Source organism: Aotus nancymaae, unplaced genomic scaffold, assembly GCF_030222135.1.
Source record: "Aotus nancymaae isolate 86718 unplaced genomic scaffold, 86718_ANA_hifiasm-v0.15.2.pri h1tg000010l, whole genome shotgun sequence".
In the NCBI taxonomy this organism is placed as follows: domain Eukaryota; kingdom Metazoa; phylum Chordata; class Mammalia; order Primates; family Aotidae; genus Aotus; species Aotus nancymaae.
Window position 1 is genome coordinate 65,301,352 of NW_026988421.1, and position 22,216 is coordinate 65,323,567.

A 22,216-nucleotide genomic window follows, 5' to 3' on the forward strand; every position below is an offset into this window, starting at 1 on the left:
GATGGCTATAATCAAAATGACAGTTAATAAGTGTTGGCAAGGATGTGGAAAAATCTAAACCCTCATATGCTGCTGGTGGAAATCTAAAATAGCACAGTCACTTTAAAAAAACAGTTTGGCAAATACTCAAAAGATCAAAAATAGAGTTACCATTTGACCCAGCAATTATTTTCCTAGGTATATACCCAAAAGAAATTAAAATACGCCGGCCGTGGTGGCTCATGCCTGTAATCCCAGCACATTGGGAGGCCAAGGCAGGCAGATCACAAGGTCAAGAGATCGAGACCATCCTGGCCAACATGGTGAAATCCCGTCTCTACTAAAAGAAAAATACAAAAATTAGCTGGGCGCGTGCCTGTAGTCCCAGCTACTCGGGAGGCTGAGGCAGGAGTATTGCTTGAACCCGGGAGGCGGAGGTTGCAGTGAGCTGAGATTGCGCCACTGCACTCCAGCCTGGCGCCTGGCAACAGAGCGAGGCTGTCTCAAAAAAAAAAAAAAATTAATTAATTAAAATACATGTTTAATCAAAAACTAATGCAAAGGCCAGGCCCAGTGGCTCAGGCCTATAATCCCAGCACTTTGGGAGGACAAGGTGGGTGGATCACTTAAGGTTAGGAGTTCAAGACCAGCCTGGCCAATATGGCAAAACCCTATCTCTACTAAAAATACAAAAATTAGCTAGGTGTGGTGGTGCACAACTGTAGTCCCAGCTACTTGGGAGGCTGAGGCACAGGAATTGCTTGAACCCAGGAGGCAGAGGTTGCAGTGAGCCATGAACGTGCCACTGCACTCCAGCGTAGGCAACAGAACAAGATTTCATCTCAAAAAAAAAAAAAAGAAGTCAGAGGCTTTCACATTCTCTCCCTCAAGCAGATATAGCCAAGCAAAGGTGTGAGCCAAAGCATGTGTGAGGTGTGACTCTGGGACACCAGGCACACCTAAGCTAGACACCTTATTAAAAATAGGGAGATTCTAGCTGGTTGGCATGCAGTGGTGTTTATAACTAATTGATCACAACTACTTACCTATTTGTTTCTTCTCTACTCCCTTGACTAGCCTTAATTTTTTTTTTTTTTTTTTGAGACAGCCTTGCTTTCTCGCCCAGGCTGAAGTGCAGTGGCTCAATCTTGACTCACTGCAACCTTCACCTACCGGGTTCAAGCAATTCTCCTGCCTCAGCCTCCCAAGTAGCTGGAATTATAGGCGTGCATCACCATGCCCGGCTAAATTTTTTTTTTTTTGTATTTTTAGTAGAGACAGGGTCTCATCATGTTGGCCAGTCTGGTCTCAAACTCCTGACCTCAGGTGATCCACCTGCCTCAGCCTCACAAAGTGCTGGGATTATAGGCCCGAGCCACCACAACAGGCCTAGTCTTAAAAAAATATTTTTTTAAGGGGTGTAGGCAAGGCACAGTGGCTCATGCCTGTAATTCCAGCACTTCGGGAGGCTGCGGCAGGGGGATCACCTGAGGTCGGGAGTTCGAGACCAGCCTGACCATCATGGAGAAACCCTGTCTCTACTAAAAGTACAAAATTAGCCTGGCGTGGTGGTGCATGCCTGTAATCCCAGCTACTCGGGATGCTGAGGCAGGAGAAGCACTTGAACCCAGGAGGCAGAGGTTGCAGTGAGCCAAGATCGTGCCATTGCACTCCAGCCTGGGCAACAAGAGCAAAACTCCATCTCAAAAAACAAAAAATTACCAAACAACAACAAAATTAGCTGGGCGTGGTAGTAGACACCTGTAAGCTCAGCTACTCAGGAGGCTGAGGTGGGAGGATCACCTGAACCCAGGAGGTCAAGACTGCAGTGAGCCAAGATAGCACCACTGCACACCAGTTTGGGCAATAGAGCAAGACTCTATCTCAAAAAAAGAAACAAGAAACAAGAAAATCTGTAAGCTAGAGGGAAAAAAAAAAGAGGCCACACACAAAGGACTGGGAATCAGACTGGCTTCACAATAATGTGAATGTACTTAATACCACAGAACTATGCACTTAAAAGACTGGATGCAGGGACTCATGCCTGTAATCCCAGCACTTTGGGAGGTTGAGATGGGCAGATGGATCATTTGAGGTCAGGAGTTTGAGACCAGCCTAACCAACATGGTGAAACTCCGTCTCTACTAAAAATAAAAAAATTAGGCAGGTGTGGTATCAAGCACTTGTAATCCCAGCTACTCAGGAGGCTGAAGCAGGAGAATCACTTGAACCCGGGAGGTAGAAGTTGTAGTGAGCTGAGATTGTGCCACTGCACTCCAGCCTGGGTGACAGAGTGAGACTCTGTCTCAAAAAACAAAAAACCAACCAACAATCAAAAACTATGCACTTAAAAATGGTTAACATGATATGTATATTTAGCTACAATAAAATTTTTTTTTTTGAGATAGAGTTTTGCTCTGTCACCCAAGCTGGAGTGCAGTGGCGCAATTTCGGCTCACTTCATCCTCTGTCTCCCGGGTTCAAGCCATTCTCCAGCCTCAGCCTCCTAAGTAGCTGAGACTACAGGTGCCTGCCACCACACCTGGCTAATTTTTGTATTTTTAGTAGAGACGGGTTTTTACCATGTTGGCCAAACTGGCCTCAAACTCCTGACCTTAGTTGATCCACCCACCTGGGCCTCCCAAAGTGCTACGTTATAGGCATGAGCCACTGCGTCTGGCCAATACAATAATTTTTTAAAAAAGAATGATAGACCAGGCATGGTGCTCATTCCTGTGATCGAGGTGAGGGGTTCGAGATCAGCCTGGCCAACAAATAGCGAAAACTGGTCTCAATACAAAATTTAGCCAGGCACAGTGGGGCACCTGTAATCCCAGCTACCTGAGAGGCTGAGGCATGAGAATCACTTGAACTTGGGAGGCAGAGATTGTAGTGAGCAAAGATTGCACCATTGCACGCCAGCCTGGGTCACTGAGTGAGACTCTGCTCTGTCTCGAAAATAGAAGAGGAGAAGAAGGAAGAAGAAGGAAGAAGATGAAGAAAGAAGGAAGGAAGGAAGGGTGGGAGTGAGGGACAAAGAAGGGAAGGAAGGAGAAGAAAAGAAGGAAAGGAAGATGAGGAAGAAGAAGGAAGAGAAAGAAGAGAGGAGGAGGAAGAAAAAGAAGATGAAAGGAGAAGGAGAAGGAGGAGGGAAGGAAAGAAACAATGGTCAGATCCTAACTCCTTGATAAAAATCAGCTCCTATGAAAACACCACATTTTAGGTAGAATTCCAAAGTAAAACGTATGCATTACAAATCCCATCCACACCCTGTCTTACTATTAGTTAATTACATTTTTTTAATTTTTCATTTTTAGTTTTTGCAAAGACAGGGTCTCACTATGTTGCCAAGGCTAGTCTCAAACCCCTGAACTCAAGTGATCTGCCTCGGCCTCCCAAAATGCTGGGATTACAGATGTGATACACTGCGCAACCTAATTACTTTTTTTTTTTTTAATTGAGACAGGGTCTTGCTCTGTCACCCAGGCTGGATGGAGTGGAGTGTCGCGATCTCAACTCACTGCAGCCTCTACCTCCTGGACTCAAGTGATACTCCCACCTCAGCCTCCCAAGTAGCTAGGACCACAAGTGTGTGCCACCACATCCAGCTAATTTTTTTTTTTTTTTTTGAAACAGAGTCTCATTCTGTTGCCAGGCTAGAGTGCAGTGGCTCATTCTCAGCTCACTGCAACCTCTGCCTCCTGGGTTCAGGCAATTCTCTTCCCTCAGCCTCCCAAGTAAAGCTGGGTTATAGGCATGCACCACCACACCCAGCTAATTTTTGTATTTTTAATAGAGACAGGTTGCACCATGTTGGCCAAGATGGTCTCAATATCCTGACCTCATGATCCACCCAACTTGGCCTCCCAAAGTGCTGTGATTACAGGCATGAGCCACCTCGCCCAGTCATGCCCAGCTAGTTTTTTGTATTTTTTGTAGAGATGGGGTTTTGACACATTGCCCAGGCTAGTCTTGAACTCCTCAGCTCAAGCATTCTGCCCACCTCGACCTTCCAAAGTGGTGAGATTACAGGCATGAGCCACCACACCCAGCCCTAATTACATAATTTTATGTATTTTTAACAACCTATCATTTGTTCTTACAAAAATAAAATCAAAACAATGGCATCAGACTTTACATTGGCAACATGGGAAGCAATAAAATAGCAACAACTTTTTAAATTATGAGAAAATTATTTCCAACATCAAATTCTATTCCCAGACAAGATATTATTTTATTTTGAAGGTAAAATAAAAACATCTTCAGGCCAGGCATGGTGGTTCATGCCTGTAATCCCAGCAATTTGGAAGGCTGAGGTGGGTGGATCACCTAAGGTCAGGAGTTCAAGACCAGCCTGACCAATATGGTGAAACCTCATCTCTACTAAAATTACAAAAATTAGCCAGGCATGGTGGCATGCGCCTGTAGTCCCACCTACCCAGGAGGCTGAGGCAGGAGAATCACTTGAACCCAGGAGGCAGAGGTTTCAGTGAGCTGAGATCACAACACTGCACTCCACCTAGGTGACACAGCAAGACTCTGTCTCAAAAAATAAATAAATATCAATTTACTCCCCAAAATAATATAACTATATTGGGAAGATAAGGGAGAAGACATATATGTATTTAACAGTCAAAGCCTTGTATTCTATGGCACTTTATATATGTTTAATTTTTTTTTTCTTAGACACCAAACTCCATCTCAACGAATGTTTAGTATTTTTTAAAAGCAAGTGATATAATCATGCTATTAGCAATATTTAAGACAGATGAATGTGGCTGCCCCCAGCAGTGCGATAACTACTATTTTTCCTTGTAAGTACATATTACTCTTATATTTAAACTTTTTCTTTATCTATTTATTTATTTTTATTATTATTTATTTTTGAGCCAGAGTCTTGTTCTGTTACCTAGGCTGGAGTGCAGTCATGTGATCCTGGCTCACTGCAACCTTCACCTAGCGAGTTCAAGCAACTCCTAACCTCAAGTGATCTACCCGCCTTAGCCTCTCAAAGTGCTGGGATTATAGACATGAGCCACGACACCCAGCCTAAACTTTTCAAACTATGCTTATGTATTACTTTGATAAAAATAAGATAGATGGCCAGGCACAGTGGCTCACACCTGTAATCCCAGCACTTTGGGAGACCGAGGCAGGTGTCACCTGAAGTCAGCAGTTCGAGACCAGCCTGGCCAAGATGGTGAAACCCTATCTCTACTAAAAATACAAAAAAGTAGCCAGGCGTCGTGGTAGATGCCTGTAATCCCAGCTACCTAGGATGCTAAGGCAGGAGAATTGTTTGAACCCAGGAGGCAGAGGTTGCAGTGAGCCGAGATTGCACCACTGCACTCCAGCCTGGGCAACAAGAGGGAAACTCCATATCAAAAAAAAAAAAGATTGACTTAGTTGAAGACAGAGTTCCTTGTAGGGGGTGAAAGGGAAAGGACTTTGAATTTATCTGTAACATTTTATTTCAGAGGCAAGGGAGAAAAAAGTGAGAGGGACAAGTAAGAAAAACAGATATCAAGTGATTAATTGTGGGTGGTGGGAATATGGATATTTATTATATTACTTTTTGCAGTTATAAAATATCTCAACACCCTTCTTCCCCAAATCCCAACAATTTCCTATATAAATGGTTTTAGACCATTTATGGTTCTGCTGCCTTACTTGGAATGATCTCAACTTTGCAAGTGTCAGTTTGAACAAACACTCATAAGATCTGACAGCTACAGTGTAAAATAAACAGATAAAATTTTTAAAAATAAAAATAAAATATAAACAAATACTAAAAATGTGCTTCCAACCTAGTACAAAAATATTCTGGAACCAATACTTCTGTGACCTGGATAAACTCCTCATTGAAAGTGTTTTTAGCAGCCACATTGTAGGCAGCTCCTGCTAGCAACATTTATAGCTAACGAAAATTCCTAGGTATTTTTCACATGAACTGCTCCCCAACCAGTCCTTCCTCATTCTGCTTTTATATATTTGACATTTTTCATTTAAACATTGGTCTTATCCTTGTTAAATTTAATTTCAGTTTGGGCTCACAATGTCATCTTATGGATATACATTTTTTTTTTTTTTTTTTGAGACGGAGTTTCACTCTTGATACCCAGGCTGGAGTGCAATGGCGCGATCTCGGCTCACCGCAACCTCTGCCTCCTGAGTTCAGGCAGTTCTCCTGCCTCAGCCTCCTGAGTAGCTGGGATTACAGGCACGCACCACCGTGCCCAGCTAATTTTTTGTATTAGTAGGGACGGGGTTTCACCATGTTGACCAGGATGGTCGCGATCTCTTGACCTCGTGATCCACCCGCCTCGGCCTCCCAAAGTGCTAGGATTACAGGCTTGAGCCACCGCGCCCGGCCTTGGATATACATTTTAAAACTTTATTCATCAAATTACCCCTGCAGCTTTGCAAATTCTTACATATCTGATTAACATGCTTTAAAAAATAACCCATGAAGACCGACTGCCAATTGAAAAAATAAGAATAATCTATTAGGGACCTTCCTGGTAAAATCAAGATTGTCAGTAGGAACAGTTATTCAATGTCTGATACATTCTCTTAAACAGTCAACAAAATTTGTATCACTACATTATCAGTCACATGAAAGACTGTGAAATTGATGGGATTTTGACACACTATATCTAGAATAATCCCCTGATCCACAAACCTCTTAATCCTAAATAGAAGTAATGAAATCCAAAAATAGAAATAGAAGTAATTTGTTATGACCAATCAACCCATACTTTTTTTTCTTAATACTCTATATCATGTTTAATCATTTATAATTGAATTTCCCCAAAATTTAACAATTTTACAGGTCTATGGTTTTCCAACTACTTTCTTTTCTTTTTTTTTTTTTTTTTTGAGACGGAGTTTCGCTCTTGTTACCCAGGCTGGAGTGCAATGGCGCGATCTCGGCTCACCGCTCCTGCGTTCAGGCAATTCTCCTGCCTCAGCCTCCTGAGTAGCTGGGATTACAGGCACGCACCACCATGCCCAGCTAATTTTTTGTATTTTTAGTGGAGACGGGGTTTCACCATGTTGACCAGGATGGTCTCAATCTCTTGACCTCGTGATCCACCCGCCTCGGCCTCCCAAAGTGCTGGGATTACAGGCATGAGCCACCGCGCCCGGCACAACTACTTTCTTTTCCTCTTTTTGGATATCAAGACATTTGTCTCTCTCTAGTCTTTATGGTTTCTCAAATTAACAACAGTGGCTCTGAGATCATCAGCCAGTTAATTCAGCACCCTGAAATGTAATTCATTTGAGCTTTAAGACTTAAATTCATTTAAAAATATTCACTTTTACCATCTTGGGCTAGAGTTTCCAGTTTTTAACTTGCAATATACTTTCGAGTTTGAAAACAATTATCCCTATTGCTAATAATAATGTATATAATGTTTATTTTTTGAAAGAGCTTTACAATTTCTCAAAAATCCTGCAAAATAGGTTAGACAGAAATTAATATACCACTATCCCATTTTATAGATAAGGAAACTGAAGCACAGAGAAATTAAAATTATTTGCCCAAGGTAAAGAGCTACAATGAACCAAAATCAATTGCAGTTTAGGGCTCTTCTCTTTTTTTGAGATGGAGTTTCACTCTTGTTGCCCAGGCTGCAGTGCAATGGCGTGATCTCGACTCACGGTAACCTCTGCCTCCTGGGTTCAAGCAATTTTCCTGCCTCAACCTTCCGAATAGCTGGGATTATAGGCATGTGCCACCATGCCTGGCTAACTTGCATTTTTAGTAGAGACAAGGTTTCTCCATGTTGGTCAGGCTGGTCTCGAACTCCTAACCTCCGGTGATCGCCCACCTCGGTCCCCCAGTCGTGAGCCACTGCACCTGGCCCAAGGGCTCTTTTCATAAGGCCAGGTGGATCTTGAATACAAAATTTCTCAGGATTGCACATAAAATTTTCTCTGCTAAAAATTGATTTTTTCATTAGCAGTTCACAGGAGTTAAGAGAAAAGTGTAGGGGGCCAGATGTGGCAGCTCATGCCTGTAACCCCAGCACTTTGGGAAGCTGAGGCAGGCAGATCACAAGGTCAGGAGTTTGAGACCAGCCTAGCCAATATGGTGAAACCCCATCTCTACTAAAAATACAAAAGTTAGCCAGGCATGGTGGCGGGCGCCTATAGTCCCAGCTACTAGGGAGGCTGAGGCAGAAGAATCGCTTGAACCCAGAAGGCAGAGGTTGCAGTGAGCTGAGATCTTGCCATTGCACTCCAGTCTGGGAAACAGGGCGAGACTCCATCTCAAAAAAAAAAAAGAAAGGTGTAGGGGTGGAAAGGAAGTGGGAGTATCTCTAAAAGGACAACGTGGTAGATCCTGTGGTGATGAAAATATTTGGTACCTTGACTGTACCAATGTCAATACCCTGGTTGTAAAACTGTATTATAATTTTGGAAGATATTGCCATTGGGAGAAACTCAGTAAGTGGTACATCAGATCAATATTATTATTATTTATTATAACTCTGTATAAATCTAGAATTATCTCAAAATAAAAAGTTCCATTCAAAATAATAACCAATTGGGGCCTACTTGAGGGTAGAAGTTGGAAGGAGAGTGAGAATCAAAAAACTACCTATCAGGTACTATGCTTATTACCTGGATGAAGAAATAATTTGTACATCCAACCCCTGTGACATGCAATTTACCTATACAGCAAACCTACACACATATCCTGGAACCTAAAATAAAGGTTACAAATAAATGAATAAATAATAAATAATTGATATTTCTTTTCTAAACCAAGTTCACTTTTAAGAACCTTACTTAAAGTGAATAGGAAAGTTTGGGTAAATTAAAACAAAACAGGATCATGTATAGGAGCTCTGAAATCCAACACAGAGGTCTTCAATTGTGGGATAAGTTCCATTAATAAAAGCTCCAAAACAAACCATGAAGATCCTTAAAAAATAAAAAAGAGCTCCCGAGATTCTTATTTCCTAGAGAAACGAAACCAGTCAGGACAGTGTAGAAAACAAAATTGTTAAGTCATGAAAAGTCACCTCAAAAAGAAGCACTAGAATAAAGTTAGAACCACCAAAGCTTTTCTTTCCTCAACACCACCATACACTTTACTGCAATCCTCAACTTAGAGAAAGATTGAGCGTGTGTGTATGTCACCTTCAACCTGATATTCACATACACATTTCAAAAGCTTCCCCAAAAAAGCCTTTTTTCTTTTTTCCTACTCACCAAGTGCCTGAAGCGTCAATCATTTCCTGCTTCTCCCAGCTGTAGGACTTGCAATTAGGAAAACATTCAGTCAGCGTCTAGAGCAGGTCTGGTTAGAAGGATGAGCTCATCCCTTTCAGATGCACACCTGATCCTCAAGAAGCTGCCCCTCCTCCAGCAAGCAGATCTTTGTATGTTTAAAGTGACACCCACAACCTGTACAACCACTTAGCTAGAGCCAAAATAAGTCCTTCCTTATACATGCCTAGTACCATGGAATCATTTCCTGGTCTAGCCACCTTACATAGCCACTGAACGCAGGTGGCAGTGGCAACAGCTGCTGCTGCTGCTACTATGGTTTTGTTAGAGAACTTCATTTTCAGCTATAGTGGAGGTCAAGTCCTTCACCACTGCCCTGGAAACACTGCACTGTTTGTTTCAACAGCCCCTTGCCCACAGTCAGATCTTACCAGAATCATGCCTTCTTTCAGAATGTACAACCATTTTTCTGAACCGAAAATGCAACACCTCAACATATGCCTTATTCCATTTGCCCTGTCTAAAAGTTCAATTAGCCAAGGCAGCTAAATGTACTGTATGTATTTAGAGCTAACATGCTCCCACTCAGGTTTGCCCTCAGTTTTACTACCTCTAAGAAAACATTTACTCTGGCCAGGCATGGTGGCTCATGCCTGTAATCCCAGCACTTTGGGAGGCTGAGGCGGGTGGATCACATGGTCAGGAGATCGAGACCCTCCTGGCCAACAGGATGAAATCCTGTCTCTACTAAAATACAAAAAATTAGGCGGGTGTGGTGGCACGCACCTATAATTCCAACTACTCAGGATGTTGAGGCAGGGTAATTGCTTGAACCAAGGAGGCAGAGGTTGCAGTGAGCCGAGATTATGCCAGTGCACTCCAGCCTGGGTGACAGAGCAAGACTCCATCTCTAAATAAATAAATAAGAAAACATTGGCCGGGCACAGTGGCTCAGGCCTGTAATCCTAGCACTTTGGGAGGCTGAGGTGGGTGGATCACCAGAGGTCAGGAGTTCAAGACCAGCCTGGCCATCATGGTGAAACTCCATCTTTAAAAAAAAAAAAAAAGTATAAAAAAAAAAGAAAACATTTACTCTGCCATAGCTGTTTATTTATTGGTAAAGCATACAGTAATCCTAACACAGAGATGTGTAAACTTCACTTCATGTCAAAATAGTATAATAGTGGCCAGGCCCAGTGGCTCACACCTGCAATCTCTCAGCACTTTGGGAGGCCAAGGTGGGTGGATCACCTGAGGTCAGGAGTTCAAGACCAGCCTGACCAATATGGTGAAACCCCATCTCTAATAAAAATACAAAAATTAGCCTGGTACGGTGGCTCACGCCTGTAATCCCAGCACTTTGGGAGGCCGAGGTGAGCAGACCACAAGGTGAGGAGTTTAAGACCAGCCTGACCAACATAGTGAAACCCTATCTCTACTAAAAATAGAAAAAATAGCCAGTATGGTGGCACACTTCTGTAATCCCAGCTACTCGGGAGGCTGAGGCAGGAGAATCGTTTAAACCCGGGAGGCAGAGGTTGCAGTAACCCGAGATCATGGCACTGCACTCGGTCTGGGCAACAGAGTGCGATTCCATCTAAAAAAAGAGAAAAAAAAATTAGCCAGGTGTAGTGGCATGTGCCTGTGGTCCCAGCTACTTGGGAGGCTGAGACAGGAGAATTGCTTGAACCAGGGAAGTGGAGGTTGCAGTGAGCTGAGATCATGCCACTGCACTCCAGCCTGGGTGACAGAGACAGTGTCTCAAAACAAAAACAAAAACAAAACACACACACACACATGCACACACACACACATATATATAAAATGCTGGTAAAAATATCTTCAATCAGAAGTACATGGGTTCCAAATAGTCATTCAACAAACATTCCTGTACACCTATTACACGCAAGTATCTCTGATAGGGTGCTGAACTGGGCTTTGGATAATAGCAACACAAAAATCTAAGAATAACTCATCCCACCTTAGCCTTCCCCTGGATCTTTGCAGTATTTTTACTTCAGTCATGACAAGCTTCTAATACACTAACAGGCTGTCTAAGGAGCATCAATCAAAATAATTAGTGGTTACCTTTGGTGAGGGACTTGTAATCAATAAGGGGAAACTCAGGGTCGAACTAATTAACTAATTTTTAATTTGATAGATGGTGGTTACAAAGATGTTTACTATATTATTCTTTTAAATGTCTTACATAATATATAATAAAATTTTTTAAAATAAGAACCATGATGCCAGGCACGGTGGCTCAAGCCTGTAATCCCAGCACTTTGGGAGGCCGAGGCGGGTGGATCACAAGGTCAAGAGATCGAGACCATCCTGGTCAACATGGTGAAACCTCGTCTCTACTAAAAATACAAAAAATTAGCTGGGCATGGTGGCGTGTGCCTGTAATCCCAGCTACTCAGGAAGCTGAGGCAGGAGAATTGCCTGAACCCAGGAGGCAGAGGTTGCAGTGAGCCGAGATTGAGCCACTGCACTCCAGCCTGGGTAACAAGAGAGAAACTCCGTCTCAAAAAAAATAAAAAAGAACCGTGAATCAAAGGAAAAGAGAGAGGACAACCCATGAGATGGGAGAATATATTTGTAAATAATTACTCTGATAAGGGGTTAATATCCACAGTATATAAAGAACTCCTGCCAGGCACGTTGGCTCACACCTATAATCCCAGAACTTTGGGAGGTAGGCTAATCACTTGAGGCTAGGAGTTGGAGACCAGCTTGGCCAACCTGGTGAAACTTCATCTCTACCAAAAATGAAGAAAAATTAGTTGGGCATGGTGGTGCACACGTGTAATCCCAGCTACTTGGGAGGCTGAGGCAAGAGAATGCTTCCCTTGAACCCGGGAAGCAGAGGCAAGAGAATGCTTCCCTTGAACCCGGGAAGCAGAGGTTGCAGTGAGCCAAGATCATGCTACTCAACTCCAGCCTGGGTGACAGAGTAAAACCCTTTCTCAAAAAAAAAAAAAAAAAAAGAACTCTTACAAGTCAACAACAACAATTACAAAAATAAACAAACGGGCCAGGCGCAGTGGCTCACGCCTGTAATCCCAACACTTTGGGAAGCCGAGGCGGGTAGATCACGAGGTCAAGAGATTGAGACCATCCTGGCCAACATGGTGGAACACCGTCTCTATAAAAATAAATAAATAAATAAATAAAATTAGCCAGGTATGGTGGTGCGTGCCTGTAGTCCCAGCTACTTGGGAGGCTGAGAAAGAGAACTGCTTGAAAGTGGAAAACAGAAGTTGCAGTGAGCCAGGATAGCACCACTGCACTCCAGCCTGGCGATAGAGCAAGACTCCATCTCAAAAAAATAAATAAATAAAATAAAATAAAATAAACAAAGGGCCGGCACAGTGGCTCATGCCTATAATCCCAGCACTGTGGGAAGCCGAGGCGGGCAGATCACTTGAGGTCAGGAGTTCGAGACCACCCTGGCCAACATGGTGAAACCCCATCTCTACTAAAAATACAAAAATCAGCTGGGCGTGGTGGCACGCACTTGTAATCCCAGCTACTTGGGAAGTTGAGGCAGAAGAATCGCTTGAACTCAGGAGGCGGAGGTTGTAGTGAGCCAAGATAGCCAAGTGGCCGGGCATGGTGGTTCACAACTGTAATCCTAGCACTTTGGGAGGCCAAGGTGGGCAGATCACCTGAGGTCAGGAGTTTGAGACCAGCCTGACCAACAAGGAGAAACCCCATCTCTACTAAAAATACAAAATTAGCCGTCTGTGGTGGTGCATGCCTGTAATCCCAGCTACTCAGGAGGCTGAGGCAGGAGAACTGCTTGAACTTGGAAGGCAGAGGTTTGCAGTGAGCTGAGATCACGCCAGCTTGGCAACAGAGTGAGACTCCGTCTCAAAAAAATAAAATAATAAAATAAAGAGAACTAATTAAAACACAAAGTAGCGTATGATGCTGCTCACCTGTAGACCCAACCAATCAGGAGGCTGAGGTGGAAAGGAATTACTTGAACCTAGGAGTTCAAGTACAGCCTGGGCAACATAGCAAGAGACCATCTCTTAGTCTAATCAGTGTAAGGTATTAAGTGAGAAACACTCTAAATTCAAATTCAAACAATGTGCTACTTTTCTCATTTCAAAAAACAATTCAAGCCTTACTGGTGATATTTGTTGAAAAAGACTAATAAGCATCAAATTCATTACTCTCAACTCAACAGTTTCATACAACTGAAGAACCTATTATATTCAGGACAGCTAATATACTTCCAGAGGCAGGAAGTAGAAAGTAAGTATTGGCCAGGCACAGTGGCTCAAGTCTGTAATCCCAGCACTTTGGGAGGCTGAGGTGGAAGGATAGCTTGAGCCCAGGAGTTTGAGACCAGCCTGGGCAACATGGTGAAACCCCATCTCTACAAAATGTACAAAAATTAGCCAGGCATGGTGACATGCACCTGTAGTCCCAACTACCTGGGAGGCTGAGGTGAGAGGATCACCTGAGTCCAGCAGGTGGAAGCTGCAGTGAACTATGATCCAGCCATTGCACTCCAGCCTGGACTACAGAGTGAGACCTGGTTTCCAAAAAAGTAAATATTATAAAAGTTTGCTGAAAGAAAGAAAGGAAGGAAGGAAAAAGGAAAGGAAAAGAAAAAGGGAAGGGGAGGGGAGGGAAGGGGAGGGGAGGGGAGGTCAGGAGTTCAAGACCACCCTGGCCAACATGGTGATACCCTGTCTCTACTAAAAATACAAAAAAAAATTAGGTATGGTGGCATGTGCTATAATCCCAGCTGCTCAGGAGGCTGAGGCACAAGAATTGCTTGAACCTGGTAGGCAGAAGTTGCAGTGAGGTAAGAACATGCCACTGCATTCCAGCCTGGGGATAGAGCAAGACTCCATCTCAAAAAAACACAAAAAACTAAGAAGTAATCTTCAGAGGAAGAAATGCACTTAACTTAGTTATAAGGATTAAGTGAGTTACCGTATGCAAAGCGTTAAGCATAGTTCCTGCCATATGGTATTGGTCAACAAGTTATTCAGACTTTCTCTACTGTCTAATTTCCCTACATTTCCCTCCTATACCAACATAACCAAAACAAGTTAGACTGTTTTTTTGTTTTTCTCTGCACTAGAGTTAGACCATTTTTAACACAAACATGAACACTATTTGAAATAACTGTATACACTTTACAAAGTAATTTATAATCACTATCTTTTAAAACTTAAAACAATTCAATGAAGGGAAAAAGAAAACTGAAATTTAGAGTGCCTATTACATATGGCTATTGTGCTAAGAACTGACATCTATCACTTCATTTAATTTGTTCAAGTTGGTTATTATTATCCTAATCTCACAGATAAGGGAAGTGAAGTTCAAAAATATTTAGTAATTTGGCCAGGCTTGGTGGCTCATGTCTGTAATATCAGAATTCTCAGAGGCCGAGGTGGGCGGATCATTTGAGCCCATGAGTTTGAGACCAGCCCTAGCCAACATGGTGAAATCCAGTCTCTACTAAAATACAAATATGTTTTTTAAAAAAATACAAAATATTAATATTAACCAGGCATGTGAGCACATGCCTGTAGTTCCAGCTATTCAGGAGGCTGAGGTGGAAGGATCGCTTGAAACCCAGGAGGTGGAGGTTGCAGTGAGCCAAGATTATGGCACTGCACTCCAGCCTGGGGAACAGAGTGAGACTTCATCTCAAAAGATAAATAAATAAAATATAGTAAAAAATAAATAAAATTTATATGGAAAGGCATAGGCCCTAGAAGTATGTATTATAGACATCAGTAAGTACTCTAAAACACTGAGCTGAGTAAAGTTTAATTTTTTTTTTTCTTTTTTTTTTTTTGAGACGGAGTTTCACTCTTGTTACCCAGGCTGGAGTGCAATGGCGCGATCTCGGCTCACCGCAACCTCTCCGTCTCCTGGGCTCAAGCAATTCTCCTGCCTCAGCCTCCCGAGTAGCTGGGACTACAGGCGTGCGCCACCATGCCCAGCTAATTTTTGTATTTTTAGTAGAGACGGGGTTTCATAAAGTTTAATTTTTTAATCATAAATTCTCTTATTTCAAGTCTGTAAAATAAACTTGATGTTTCCTTAGACCTACTGGGCACTAGGAAAGGTGAAAATCCAATGCTAAAATGATATTTCCTCTCCCTGGGGTTCCCCTAACACTGAAGGAACACAAAGAATTCCCATTTGTTCATAAACACCCTTCTGGTCTTCAATGACCATGAGTAAAGATAAATAAGGAGTTGAAAGAAATGACAAAAGAGAATCAAAGAACTTATTTTCTTTTGGCGCTATAGAGCTCTGACCGGGGTCACCATCCAGGACAGGATGTACCACCAAAGGAAATGGATCTACACAGAGAAATAAAAGCTGAGCCCAGGTCAGAAATGAAATAATGGCATACAAATAAGTTCTGTTTCCATAGAAAATGCATTTTTCTATAAATTCTACCCATGAGGCTGGGTGCAGTGGCTAACACCTGTAATCCCAGCATTTTGGGAGGCCGAGGCAGGTGAATCTTCTGAGGTCGGGAGTTTGAGACCAGCCTGGCCAATATGGTGAAACCCTGACTCTACTAAAATTACAAAAATTAGCTGGGCATGGTAGCACACACCTGTAGTCCAAGCTACCTGGGAGGCAGAGGTGGGAGAATTGCTTGAACCCAGGAGGCACAGGTTGCGGTGAGCCAAGTTCATACCACTGCACTGCAGCCTGGACCACAGAGCAAGACTCTGCCTCAGAAAAAACAAAAAAAAACAACTTTCACATACCAGAAAAAATGAACCTACACATAGGTCACAACGAAATAAAAATATATTTTACAAGAGTACAATATAGGCCGGGAACGGTAGCTCACACCTGTAATCCCAGCACTTTGGGAGGCCGAGGCAGGCAGATCACCTGAGGTCAGAAGTTAGAGATCAGCCTGGCCTACATGGTGAAACCCCCATCCCTACTAAAAATACAAAAATCAGCCAGGCGTGGTGGTGGGCGCCTGTAATCCCAGCTACTTGAGAGGCTGAGGCAGGAGAATTGCTTGAAACTGGAAGGTGAAAGTTGCAGTGAGCCAAGATCACACCACTGCATGCCAGCCTAGGTGAAAGAGTGAAACTCCGTCTCAAAGATACATAAATAAATAAAAAAAAATGCAAACATAAGCTGGGCGTGGTGGTGCATGCCTGTACCCCACTTACTCAGGAAGCTAAGGCAGAATCCTTGAACCCCGGAGGTAGAAATTGCAATGAGCAGAGATCTTGCCACTGCACTTCAGCCTGGGAGACACAGCCAGTACAGTGGCTCACACCGGTAATCCCAGCACTTTGGGAGGCCGAGGTGGGTGAATCACCTGAGGTTGGGAATTTGAGACCAGCCTGACCAACATGGAGAAACTCCATCTCGACTAAAAATACAAAAAAATTTAGCCAGGCATGGTGGCACATGCCTGTAATCCCAGCTACTCAGAAGGCTGAGGCAGGAGAATTGCTTGAACCCAGAAGTCAGAGGTTTAAGTGAGCCAAGATTGCACCATTGCACTCCAGCCTGGGCAATAGGAGCAAAACTCTGTCTCAAAAAAAAAAAAATCTATTTGGCTGGGCATGGTGGTACACACCTGTTATCTCAGTACTTTGGGAGGCCAAGACAGGAGGATCACTTGGGCTCAAGTTTGAGACCAGCCATGGCAACATGGTGAGACCCCAGCTCTACAAGAAATACAAAAAATTACCCAGGCAGGGTGACACGTGCCTCTGATCCCAGCTACTCAGGAGGCTGAAGTAGGAGGATTGCTTGAGCCCAGGAGGTCAAAGCTGTAGTGAGTGGTGACTGTGCCACTGCACTCCAGCCTCTTTTTTTTCTTTTGAAGACAAAGTCTCACTCTGTTACCCAGGCTGGGGTGCAGTGGCACAATCTTGGCTCACTACAACCTCCACCTCCCAGGTTCAAGTGATTCTCCTGCCTCAGCTTCCTGAGTAGCTGGGACTACAGGTGCACGTCACCACACCCAGCTAATTTTTGTATTTTTAGTAGAGACAGTTTTGCCATGTTGGCCAAGCTAGTCTTGAACTCCTGACCTCAGATGATCTACCCGCCTCAGCCTACCAAAGTGCTGGGATTATAGGTGTAAGCTACTGCAACCACCTGGCCTACCAGCCTCTTTTTTTTTGAGACCCTGTCACCCTTATCAAAAAAAAAAAAGAATATTTTTACTATAAAAGAGATTTGAAACAAGTCAAAATAAGAAAAAAATTGCATATGTCAAAACAAAGACATGAACAGTTAGAAATATGACTATCTTGCCGGGCGCGGTGGCTCACGCCTATAATCCCAGCACTTTGGGAGGCTGAGGCGGGTGGATCATGAGGTCAAGAGATCGAGACCATCCTGGTCAACATGGTGAAACCCCGTCTCTACTAAAAATACAAAAAAATTAGCTGGGCATGGTGGCGCGCACCTGTAGTCCCAGCTACTCGGGAGGCTGAGGCAAGGGAATTGCTTGAACCTGGGAGGCGGAGGTTGCAGTGAGCCGAGATCGCTCCATTGCACTCTAGCCTGGGTAACAAGAGCAAAACTCCATCTCAAAAAAACAAAAAAAAGAAATATGACTATTTTGAAAACCCAAAAGGGCTGGGTGTGGTGGCTCACACCAGCACTTTGGGAGGCTGAGGCGGGAGGGAGGATCACCTGAGGCCAAGAGTTTGAGACCAGCCTGGCCAGCATGGTGAAATCCCATCTCTACTAAAAATACAAAAAAGTTAGCTGGGTGTGGTGGTGCATGCCTGTAATCCCAGCTACTTGGAAGCCTGAAAGGGAAGAATCAACCATTTGGAAGTCCCAGCTATTTGGGAGGCTGAGGTGGAAGGATCGCTTGAACCCAGAAGGTGGAGGTTTACAGTGAGCCAAGATCGTGCCACTGCACTCCAGCCTGGGCAACAGAGCAAGACTGTAAGACTCTGTCTCAAAAAACAAACAAACAAAAAACCCCAAAATAATCAAATAAAAAAATTATAATTAACAAAAGGATTTATCAAGGCTATCATTGATGGGCATTTGGGTTGGTTCCAAGTCTTTGCTATTGTGAACAGTGCCTCAATAAACATATGTGTGTATGCGTCTTCATAATAGATTGATTTATAATCTTTTAGGTATATACCTAGTAATGGGATTGCTGGGTCAAATGGTATTTCCATTTCTAGATCCTTAAGGAATCTCCACACTGTCTTCCAAAATGGTTGAATTAATTTACACTCCCACCAACAGTGTAAAAGCATTCCTATTTCTCCACAGCCTCTCCACCAACCCAAATGCCCATCAATGATAGACTGAATAAAGAAAATGTGGCACATAATACACCATGGACTACTATGCAGTGATATAAAAAAAGATTGAGTTCATGCCCTTTGCAGGGACATGGATGAAACTGGAAACCATCATTCTCAGCAAACTGACACAAGAACAGAAAACCAAACACTGAATGTTCTCACTCATAAGTGAGTGTTGAACAATGAGAACACACGGACACAGAGAGGGGAACATCACACACTGAGGCCTTGGGGGTGGGGGGCTAGGGAAGGAATAGCAGGGGGAGGGGGAATTGGGGAGGGATAGCATTAGGAGAAATACCTAATGTAGATGACGGGGCAATGGATGTAGAAAACCACTACCATGGTATGTGTATACCTATGTAACAAACTGCACGATCTGCACGTGTACCCCAGAACTTAAAGTATAATAAATAAATAAATACCTAAACATTAAAAAAATCCTTGGAACACCAAAAAATAATAATAATAATAAAAAAGGATTTAGTGGCTCACACCTGTAATCCCAGCACTTCGGAAGGCTGAGGAGGATGGATCACTTGAGGTCAGGAGTTTGAGACCAGCTAGGCCATGGTGAAACCTCATCTCTATTAAAAATATAAAAATTAGCCACACATGGTAGCACACACATGTAGTCCCAGCTACCGGGGAGGCTAAGGTGGAAGGACTGTTTGAGCCCAGGAGGTCAAAGCTGCAGTGAGCCATGATTGCACCACTGCACTCCAGCCTGGGTGATACCCTGTCTCAAAAAACAAACAAAAAAACATGTATGGTATTGGTCCAGGAATAAACAACTGAAAAGAACAGAGACATTCAAAAGTAAACACACGCAGGCTGGATGCAGTGACTCATACCTGTAATCCCAGCACAATCCCTCATGCCTGTAATCTTAGCACCCAAGGCGGGTAGATCACTTGAGGTCAGGAGTTCAAGACCAGCATGGCCAACGTGGTGAAAACCCGTCTCTCTTAAAAATACAATAAATTAGCAGGAGTAGTAGCATGCACCTGTAGCCCCAGTTACTTGAGAGGCTGAGGCAGAGAATTGCTTGAACCCAGGAAGCAGATGTTGCAGTGAGCTGAGATAGCGTCCCTGCACTGCAGCCTGGGCAACAAGAACGAGACGCCATCTCCAAGAAAAAAAAAAAAAGGAAACACATGCATACATACCTACATACATACATGGTGGATATATGGCAATTGAGAACATGATGAGGATAAGATTTCATATCATTAAAGATTAGATATTCGGCTGGGTGCGGTGGCTAACACCCATAATCCCTACACTTTGAGAGGCCCAGGCGGTGGATCACAAAGTCAGGAGTTCAAGACCAGCCTGGCCAAGATGGTGAAACCCCATCTCTACTAAACATACAAAAATTAGCTGGGCAAGGTGGTGGGCACCTATAATCCCAGCACTGGGGAGACTAAGGCAGAGAATCACTTGAACTCGGGAGGTAGAGGTTGCAGTGAGCCAAGATCGCACCACTGCACTCCAGCCTGGGTGACAGAGTTAGACTCCATCTCTCTTTTTTTTTTTTCTAGTTAGACTCCATTTCAAAAAAAAAAAAATGATATTCAACAAATAGGCTTGGGTCAGCTGCATATTTGTGTTGAAAAAGAGTAAAAGAGAACCTCCAAAAACATACAAAAATAAATTCCAAATCAATTAAAGAGCTAAATATATTAAGCTAGTAAAGAGTTAGAATAAATATAAAATATTTTTATAATTTTGAGATGAAGAGAGCCTTCTTAAGCAAGCCTCCAAACTCAGAAACCATTAAGAAAAAAGAGATGAAATTTTAGCACATCAACAGACACTATAGATAATGCAACAGATTGTAGAAAATATGTGCAGTATGTTAAACATACAGGGATACATAGAGAGAGTTCCTATTAGTCAAAAGAGAAAAGTAGGGAGAGGTGTGAATAGTTAATGGGTACAAAAAAAAAATAGAAAGCTCAGCTATGGTGGCTCACGCCTGTAATCCCAGTACTGTGGGAAGCCAAGGCAGCAGATCAGTTGAGGCCAGGAGTTTAAGACTAGCCTGGCCGACATGGTAAAACCCTGTCTCTGTTAAAAAATTTAAAAAATTGGACAGGTGTGATGGCTCATGCCTATAATCCCAGTAGTTTGGGAGGCTGAGGTGGGAGGATCACCTGAGGTTGGGAGTTTGAGACCAGCCTGACCAACACGGAGAAACCCCATCTCTACCAAAAATGCAAAATTAGCCCAGTGTGGTGGCACATGCCTGAAATCCCAGCTACTCAGGAGGCTGAGACAGAATTGCTTGAACCCGGGAGGCGGAGGTTGCGGTGAGTCGAGATTGTACCATTGCACTCCAGCCTGGGCAACAAGAGCGAAACTCCATTACAAAAAAGAAAAAACAAAAACAAAAAATATATATATATATATAAATTAGCCAGGCATGATGGCACCCACCTGTAATCCCAGCTACTCTGGAGGCTGAGGCACAAGAATCGCTTGAACCTGTGAGACAGAGGTTGCAGAGCTGAGATTGCACCACTGCACTCCAGCCTAGGCGACAGAGCAAGACTGTCTCAAAAAAAAAAAAAAAATAGTAAGAATGAATAAGAGGGAGTATTTGATAGCACAAATGGGTGATTACAGTCAATAATTTAATTGTACATTTAAAAATAACTACCAATATAATTGAACTGTTTATAACACAAACAATGAATGCTTGAGGGGATGAATTTCCCATTTTACATGATGTGATTATAATGCATTGCATGCCCATATCAGAATATCTCATATACTGAATAAATACAGACACCTACTACACATCCACGAAAAACAAAATATTTTTCTTTTAAAGTAAAGCCAGGCAGGGGCCGGGCGCGGTGGCTCACACCTGTAATCCCAGCACTTTGGGAGGCCGAGGCGGGTGGATCACGAGGTCAAGAGATCGAGACCATCCTGGTCAACATGGTGAAACCCCGTCTCTACTAAAAATACAAAAAAAATTAGCTGGGCATGGTGCCTGTAATCCCAGCTACTCAGGAGGCTGAGGCAGGAGAATTGCCTGAACCCAAGAGGCGGAGGTTGCGGTGAGCCGAGATGGTGCCATTGCACTCCAGCCTGGGTAACAAGAGCGAAACTCCGTCTCAAAAAAAAAAAAAAAAAGTAAAGCCAGGTATAGTGGCTCACACCTGTAATCCCAGCACTTTGGAAGTTGAGGCAGGCAGATCACTTGAGGTCAAGAATTCCAGACCAGCCTGGGCAACATAGCGAAACCCCGTCCCTATAAAAAATATAAAAATTAGCTGGTCATGATGGCTCAGACTTGTGGTCCCAGCTACTCAGGAGGCTGAGGTGAGAAGATCACCTCAGCTTGGGAAATTGAGGCTGTAGTGAGCAATATCACTCCAATCTGGACAACAAAGAGATCTGTCTGGAAAAAAAAAAAAAAAGGCTCAGCGCAGTGGCTTACACTTGTAATCCCAGCACTTTGGGAGGCTGAGACAAGAGGATCACTTGAAGCCAGAAGTTCAAGACCAGCCTGGCCAACATGGCAAAACTCATCTCTACTAAAAATATAAAAATTACTTCAGCCAGGCGTGGTGGCTCACACCTGTAATCCCAGCACTTTGGGAGGCCAAGGCGGGCAGATCACTTGAGGTCAGGAGTTCAAGACTAGCCTGGCGAACATGGTGACACCC

The 22,216-nt window shown here is 43.3% G+C and overlaps 1 protein-coding gene across 3 annotated transcripts in view; it reads right to left on the reverse strand.

Moving 5' to 3' along the window:
• The window catches only part of USP54 (ubiquitin specific peptidase 54), a 133,241-nt gene that overhangs the window by 99,842 nt on the left and 11,183 nt on the right, over positions 1 to 22,216 (reverse strand). Inside the window, exon 1 of one of the 3 annotated variants that reach the window (XM_064374305.1) lies at positions 9,205 to 9,824. The exons of the other annotated variants lie outside the window; for them this stretch is intronic. The gene's annotated coding sequence lies outside the window, so the exon portion shown is untranslated. Of the gene's footprint in view, positions 1 to 9,204; positions 9,825 to 22,216 lie in introns of those variants that run through there. 3 annotated transcript variants of the gene reach the window in all.